Genomic DNA, 9077 nt, shown 5'->3' with positions numbered 1-9077 from the left:
GAACATTTATGTGATCTTTCTTCATGATGTGTTTCAATCTCAGATCTAACTTTATCACTGCCGCTAAACAAAGACCTGAGGACATCCAATTACAGGTCACATCAGACCAACCTTTCGCGAACTCTGACCGACCAATGGAATTACTGACAAGAAGTCGACATTAGCCGATCAGAAGGCAGCTTTCTCGTGCTTTACAGCAATAATTTCAAATCGGCGGCTACGCTTTGAAACATATTTTGACAAATTCTCGTTTAAAAATTTGAAACATGAACAAAAGAACATTCTCGAAAGGCTAATGTATGGTCTAGATTGTATAGATTCAGTCGTTAAGCCTGTAACTATCGTTCGGAATACCCCGTTTTAAAGTTTTCGAGGCTGCATGATGAGAAATCACATTCCGACTGTCACTTTCATGTTCTGGTAAGCGACGCTCTGATTGGTTGAATGAAAGGTCGTTCTGACGTGACCCATAATGGGATGACCTCAGATCTTTGTTTAGTGGTAGCGAGAACTAAGATCTGATTTTAATGAGATTGTGATGTGTTTGTGATTGAATGTGATTGTATGCCCTGGTCAGCAAAAATAGTATTCAGGTATAACCATGAAAAACACTCCACCCTTGATAAGGATTCCATTACCATACTGAGGATTGAAAAACGGTCATTATGTTTGTTTGTTGTTTAACGTCGCACTCAGCAATATTCCAGCTATATGACGGTGGTCTGTTAATAATCGAGTCTAGACCAGACAATCCAGTGATTGACATCATAAGCATTGATTCATGCAATTTGGATGCGATGACCTGCATCAACCAAGTCAGCGAGCCTGACCACCCGAACATGTTAGTCACCTCTTAGGACAAGCATAGTTGGCTTTTACGGCAAGCATGGGTTGCTGAAGACCTATTCTACCCCGGATCTTCACGGGTAATTGTTACTGGGTGCCAATTCTACCAATTTTAGGCTGCCTGGAACAGTATTTTAGTTATGTCATGGTATGTAAATGTTGGACATGAGACCAAATTGAGCTAGTCTTGGATGTTTTCTCCATGACTGAAACACTTAGGCAATGGTGCTGATGTAGCAGACATAAAATTGTCAAGTCCTGTGATGAGATTCGAACCACAGATCTTCTGAAGTTGGACACCTTGTCCACATGACCAAGGAGGTTAACTCATCAGCAAGCTGACAAGGTAAGGATGTCATCTATAGGGTGGCTCCACACCCTGCTACATACTCCCTCTTCAACAGAAGGCACGTCCAGAGCCGCATTGTAGGGTACTATGACTTCTTCCGCTCAAACATGATATGGATGTGGTCAGTCTCAGGTTGGGCGCCAATGTAGCAGCCAAAGTCCTGTGACAGGATTTGATCCAAGGTCGGATGCTTGTCCTCATTACCAAAGTCGTTTAACCCCATCAGCAAGCTGACATGGTAGAAATTGAGGATGTGATCTCAAGCTCCTTCCAAGCGTGTGACACCTTTGTTACTCTCGGTAACATATAGAGAGCTCTGCGAACAGGATCTCGCTGTGAGGAGCTTGGATGTGATCTGTGGGATGACTCCATGCCCGGCTGCACAGACAAAGGATCATAATGGAGGCAATTCTTGGATTGGAAACCTTGGACGCCTTACAGCAAGTCTGCTCAGCATATTAAATGTACATTGCATTATATTATTATACCTTTTGAGCTTACTAGAACCATACACTAAACAGTTGAGCTTTCATGTGATAGATAATAACATATTAACATATAGTCAGAAAACTTCAGAAAAGCATTGAGCAAGCTGGGTATACAGAGAAGACATTTGTTTTAATTGACTCAATAAAGAAAAAGAAGCAAAATGGACACTGGTAACCTGAAACAAACAGATATACCGTATTCGACGTAATAAGAGCCCAGGGTGCTCTCAAAATTAGAAATAGGGGGCTCTTATTAGAATGTTATTTTGGTGTAAAAAACAGAGTTGAAAGATAAATTTCGTGGTTTATGCTGACAGCCTGGAATGTTTATGTACGACAGATATATTTTTTCCAGAATTAAATGCCCATAATTAAGGGTGCATATAACACACGAGTGCGTATTATACGCGAATAAATAAGTCTTGTGTACATTGATCAATCGGAAGGGGTGCTAATTGGGATGGTTCACTAGCCAATATCTTAGCAAATGTCGCCGTGGGCGCTTATCACGTCGAATACGGTCACCCACAACATCTTGACAAAGCCAGTAGGTAACACCACGGACTTATATAGGTCCGTGGTAACACTAATAGAGCATGATCCAGCAATCAGTTCTACACTCAGATATAGGTCAGTGACAATCACAGATTGGCGTACAATACGTCAATCGAATTGTGAGACCCCAACACAACGTATTGTCTGTGTCCCAATCAGTCTGGGTCATGAAAACTGGGACATTTCCAAAAGTCCACATTTACGAGATGTTTTCTGCAACAATCGGCCACCTTGCACAGCCATTTGTATAGACCAGAGACCAGATGTCGGTATATGGTCATTCTATAGACGATTTGCTTTATTTGGAATTAAAGCGTGAAAATTGGGGTTCAAAGAGGACAGTTTATCCGTGAAAGTTATGGTAAAAAGATAATAAAACCGCTACACCAAACGTCATAGCTCGTAACAGTTGACCAACTGAAATGTCGCCAAATTAGTTATAGGTCGATTGAGGCAACTGACCTACTCTGAATCGGTTACAATACTTCGATTGGCGTATTCTGCTGTTATCCCCTACCTGCGATATATTTCTTGTTCACAATGTTTACATTTTACTTGTACTTTTACATTTGTAAAGGGTAAGACTTCCGCCCGTATATATATAATTAAAAGGATTGAGCGACAATCGACATAAGTTTGGAAGGGGGGATACGGGCAGAAGTATCTCCTTGTTTAGCGCTAATGTCAGAATTCTACTGCTCAAAATGGCTTGAGACTGAGAAATGTCATGATACATAAATCGATGAAGTCTCTACACTGCTTACAAAAGTAAGTATTTGTAAGTTCCTGAATTGAGTGAGTGAGTATGGTTTTACGCCGCTTTTAGCAATATTCCAGCAATATCACGGCGGGGGACACCAGAAATGGGCTTAACACTTTGTACCCATGTCGGGAATCGAACCCGGTCTTCGGCGTTACGAGCGAACGCTTTAACCACTAGGCTACCCGACCGCCCCTGCTCCTGAATTAAGTGAATGTGCAAAGGTACACTATTCCATTGTTATGGGCCTGCTGTCTGAAATGTTATGTCACTAAATGTCACAGGTGACCTTGGTTTAACGTTGGGTTCCGACCTGTTTGTACTAGTCCCGATGCCATGCCATAGTTGAACATGGGTACCTCAGTCAGACACAATCACTGACTCTGAACCGACCAGCCCCGGTTTTATCCCCTAAGGCCGAACACCAGGTAGGGTAACAAGTCCTACCATATTTCAACGTCATTATTTTTAAAATTTTCTTTTCTTTTCTTTCAACGTCATTATAGGAGTGTCACAGCCGGTGATCGAACCAACGATCTTCCGATCTCTTGAAAGAGGCTATACTCACTAGATTTTGTTTGTTGTTTAACGCCGCACTCAGCAATGTTTGAATAATTGGGAATTTGGGATACGATGGTATGCATCAACCACGTCAGCGAATCTGAGGTGAGGTGAGGTGAGGTGAAATTGGGTTTAACGTTGCGTCCAAGATTATATCACTTATTATATATATATATATATATATATATATATATATATATGTGTGTGTGTGTGTGTGTGTGTGTGTGTGTGTGTGTGTGTGTGTGGCTGCTTGTACTAGTCCGGACTGATGCCGATTTATAGTGCTGCCATGCCGCAGTTTAACATGAATAGCCCACTCAGACATAGTATACTGACTCCGAGCCGACCAGTACTTGTTTTAGCCCCTTAATGCCGAGCGACAGACAGGGTAACAACAAGTACCATCTTTAAACGTCTTTTGGTATGACGCGGTTGGGGATCGAACCCCGGACCTTCCGCTCTCCGGGCGGACGCTCTACCACTAGACCTTGGAGGCGGTCCCAGCGAGCCAGACCACCCGAACCCGTTTGTCGCCTCTTACGACAAGCAAGGATTGCCCTCCTCACAAGAACACTGTCCCACATACCTTATTTCCATGAAGTCGTCTGGTCTGGCTTGGTTCAAATTATTTGTAATATTATCCATTACAGTTAACCACCTGAAATCTACTATAACTTTATCAAATGACGGTGATAAAAAGAAGATAAAATCAAAGACATTTTAGAGCTGAAATGATACGTCATAATTTGAGGTTTGACATTTTTAGATCATTTAGCTCAGTCTACAGAGAATCCTAGGCCTTAATGGAACTAAAGTAAAGGATGATAAGATTTTCGAGAAGGGGTCCTTCCCTGTTTCCTAAAAACACAAAGTGTTTGAGCGTTCCGCCAGTGCGAACGTCTGCTGGTGATTGAGTGAGTATAGAGGGAAAAAACGTGCACTTGGCGCATGTGTGGTCACAATGCGCGCAGCACGCGCGTGGGCGAATTGAGAACAGTGTGACGTAAGCTAGGCCCCGTCTCTCATATCACAAGTGGACGACGCGCACCGGGCGCCGAGAACTAGTTTATGTGTGACGCAGACGTTTGGGGATAAAAAGTGCATGCATGTGTCACAAGTGCAAGTTAGATTTTAAAGATTAATTGTCGTAAGAGATCGGGATCGGCTGGTCAGGCTCGCTGACTTGGTTGAGTAAGTGAGTTGGATTTTACGCCGCTTTAAGCAATATTCCCGTAATATTTACGGCGATGAATACCAGAAATGGGCTTCACACATTGTACCAATGTGGGGAATCGAACCTGGGCTTTCAGCGTGACGAGCGAACGATTTAACCACTAGGCTACCCCACCACCCCCGACTTGGTTGATGCATGTCATCGTATCCCAATTGCGTAGCTCGAGGCTATATTGTCAATCACTTGGTTGTCTGGTCCAGACTCGACTATTTACCGACCGCCGCCTTATATCTGGAATATTGCCGAGTGCGGCGTTAAACAACAAAGAAAAAAAATAACGAAAGTGAAATATATTTAAAAAGACATTGTTTGTTTGTTGTTTAACGCCGCACTCAACAGTATTTCAGCTATATGACGGCGGTCTGTAAATAGTCGAGTCTGGACCAGACAATCCAGCGATTGACATCATGAGCATCGATCTACGCAATCGGGATACGATGACATGTATTAACCAAATCAGCGAGCCTGACCACCCGATCCCGTTAGTCGCCCCTTCGGACAAGCATAGTCGCGTGTTAGGGCAAGCATGGGTTGCTGAAGACCTATTCTACCCCGGATCTTCAAGGGTTAAAACAAATTAAATGTCCCTCTCAAGATAACATTGCCGGTATAAGACTGCACTCACGTAGCAAACACATTTTACAAACGGAAGATAAACTTTCAAACTTACTTAATGTAATGTTCAATCAGAACGACGGATTGAAAAGAAACGGACCACCTACATCCAATATGTCAGGACCTGGAACGGAAGATACGATTAAAAAACATCTCTTTATTTAGGCAACGTATAGACCATTTAAAAAAAAGTGAATTTACATCATTCAAAAAACGGTTCGATTACTTAGATGTTGAGTTCTAGTTTACTCCTGTCACGATTACCACAGAAGTAAAACCATCCCTTGATTTGATCACGTGACATCAAAGCTATTGAGTGAGTAATTTGAATAAAACGCTTTTTAGCATACCTTTCACGCTGGCGAGCTACATCACGACAGGCATTGCTAAATATTTTCAAACAAACGTTTTGAGCTGAAAAACAAAATTGATATAAAAAAAAATCTGCTTCTGAGCGTCCTCAATGAATCGCATCTGAGACATGAATACTGCTCGAGTGTCTCACTGAGAGGAATGAATCAGATACCTGACAATATTGAATGAGGCAACTGATTATATATAAAATACAGACTGTAAAATAACACGGTAGACGTTCCGCGTTGAAAATGTCATGACAATTCTTTTTAGAAAAAAGTACAAGAAATGGAACAAAGAAATAAACCGGTATCTTGATGTCCCTTTAATTGATCGTCATTGGCGAGTGAATACTCTACTGTGATTCAGTGTAACGTCATGTTATAGAGGCGTTTTAAATACATACACACGGTATATAAATAACGAACCGGTTACATCATGTACATGTCCGCGGAGTGACGTAACGCAGGGGTGTCAGTGTCCGCGCTGTTGCTGTTGGGGTTTCAGACGTTGCATATTGAGTTGGTAAACTATCTCCTGAGCACATCTCATGGCGGCTTAGTCGATCTGGGAACAGAATGTTCAATTAATGTTTTCCGCACGAAGTCTGCAAAAAAACAAGACAGAATGACAAGTTTGAAATACTCTCCGATACGGTTTAGATATAACGACTGATTGCCTATTTGCCGTTCCAGTAAGAATCATAGTCAGTCACACAAACCTTGAAACAATTACAGTCGAACTCGTTGTGTCGAACTTCGATGTGTCGAATTCCCTGTTCTCTCGAACTCATTTCGGTGACCGAAGTATGGGAATTAAGCATAAAATTCCCCTGTCTCGAACCACGGTCAACTCGAATCTTTTTCAAGTCCCCACGAGTTCGACACAACGAGGTTCGACTGTATATCCAATACAGCCCATGCTAGTCTGTAATATTTATCAAGTCCAGATAATTTAACAACTGTATTTTTCTGTAAAATATGTTAATTTCAGAGACAAGATGTTAGCCTACGGTGGGTCCTGGTTTCTATGATTATCAGGATAACAGACCTGGACACTTCACTCAGCCACCCATATATTCAAAGTTCTCATTAACATATTAGTTCACCTTTTACACGCACATACAGGCATGACGCAGACAGGCTAATGTTAATACAACCGGGCGAATCTCAGATTCGAACTACAGTAAACTATGGTTATAACGAACTCAAAGGGACCACTAATTTTTAGTTCGTTATAACCGTAGTTCGTTATAAGCATATATACAGCATAACGACAGCAAATAGTCGGGTTCGTTATATCCGTCAGTTCGTTATAAGCGTGTTCGTTATAAACGTAGTTTACTGTACTATAACCAGTGGACGAAATGACGCAAACCTTGATATAGCCACCTATTCCCCCCCCCCCAAAATGACAAATGTAATTCGAGATACAATGCGGGGGCAAATGTAATGCCAACAGTTCGGCAATCCGAGCGTGGAGCATAATAAATGCACCTTACATGTTATCGGGCAATCTCGGCTATTTCCGTCAAGCCCGGACAAAAAGCGCCCTATGTTGATTGGTTACCGGGGTACATTGAAAATTATAGAATGGGTCTCGGCCAATCAGAATCCGACATTCATGTGAAAGGTAAGAGAGGCCATTGCAAATGCATTACTCTTCAAAAGAATATCATATACAAAAAGTGGACTGATTTCTAAAATATTTTAAAATGTACTCGTATTATATGGTGAGATAACAATAACTATTTTAAGAAAATAACATTAAACTTTACGGTATTGGAAAAGAATTGTCACCACTCGCCCCTTTCCGTAACCTGCAAGAAGACCCTATTCGAGCTTGTCCCGGATTTGGCCACGAATGCTCGAATTAATGATGTAAGACGGCATTCTCCGGATATTTACGATATTTTCCGGATGAAATAGATCTAGGGGGAATAACTCTAAGTTTGCTTTCTGTCGTCTTCTAAAGAAGGAGTGAGTAATTTGGGTTTAATACCGCTTTTAACAGTATTCTAGTTATATCACGGCGTGAGGCTTAATGTGGAAGGAAAGCCCGAAGTGATGCAGGTCTAAGACGTTTACCACTTTGGTGAAACCCATGAGCACGGGTATGGTGCTGACAAACCTAGAAACATAATCGGGGCGAACCGGGATTCGAACCCACAATCATAGGTTTCTGGCGTGCCCAAGGGACGCAACTCTGCACAGCGAATCGGCCAAAGAAGGAAGAGGATAAATGCCTAACTGTAGTATTCTTGCCGATTCGGATCAAAACATGCATGCATAAGACACACCTGCACCATAGTTAGTTGTGCGGTAGGATAAATTCGTTGTCAGCCGGTCCCCATTGTGGACATGGTTTTAGCTACCCTCTATGTCAGATAGAGGGATCTTCAACCCACGTCATATCGAGACCGGCGGACAGCTTATATGAATGTTTATGAGATGTTTTCTATAGCAATGTCATGCACCTGTAATGGATGCATTGGGTGCCTTAACATACCTAGCAAAAATAAAAGGAAGAAAGTTAATTAAATGTTTAAAATCCTAAATAGGAATCTTTTCCTTGACGCAACACCGCTACCACATGACTCTTCAGACTTAACCTGTTAAAGGAACAAGAATGCTTCAGAAGCCACCAACTGAATCACATGCATGTTGCTGTAACACAAAAGATATAAATACAACAACTTGCACTTTGTTAAATCAGATGTTACCCCTTTGGTCCCCATTGTGAATGCTGTATTTCCTGCATCAGACCTGCTACAGGCTTGACAGACAAATCTGTAGGATTTAGAACTGTTGTATTTGCTAATTGCTTCCATTCATGAAAGGAACATGATCTTATCACAGGCGTCATAAATATTGTAACAATGAGGAAAAAAGCAAGTGTATATCTTTCTGGAGAAAGTTGAACGTCTCTGCTTAATTCGGCTTTGCGTCGAACGTACATGTTAAGAAACACATCACATGTTCACACATGATGCATTTTAGTTTGAAACAAGGATTTCGGAAAATCTTTTAAGAAAATAATTTTTATATTTGTTAAATCTTCCTTAAGCCGTATTGGGGAAATTGCATTAAAAATCACTTTGAATTGGACCAATCCCCTTGTCTGCACCAGTGCACGCTGCTACGAGTGGTTGTGCACTTGTTAATACTGTTCTAATGTATCAGTGTTAAGCGCTCATACCTCGCAGTTCTATTAAAGCTTCATCACATCGTCGTCAGTTTGCACCCCGACATCATGAACGACGTTCACTTCCCGGTTGTGAGCCCTCGTCTGTCGACGGTATGTCCCCCGAGAAAA

The sequence above is a fragment of the Haliotis rufescens genome, unplaced genomic scaffold, assembly GCF_023055435.1.
Source record: "Haliotis rufescens isolate VD_foot unplaced genomic scaffold, xgHalRufe1.0.p SCAF_5, whole genome shotgun sequence".
Taxonomy (NCBI): domain Eukaryota; kingdom Metazoa; phylum Mollusca; class Gastropoda; order Lepetellida; family Haliotidae; genus Haliotis; species Haliotis rufescens.
Note: the sequence above shows the minus strand (reverse complement) of the source record.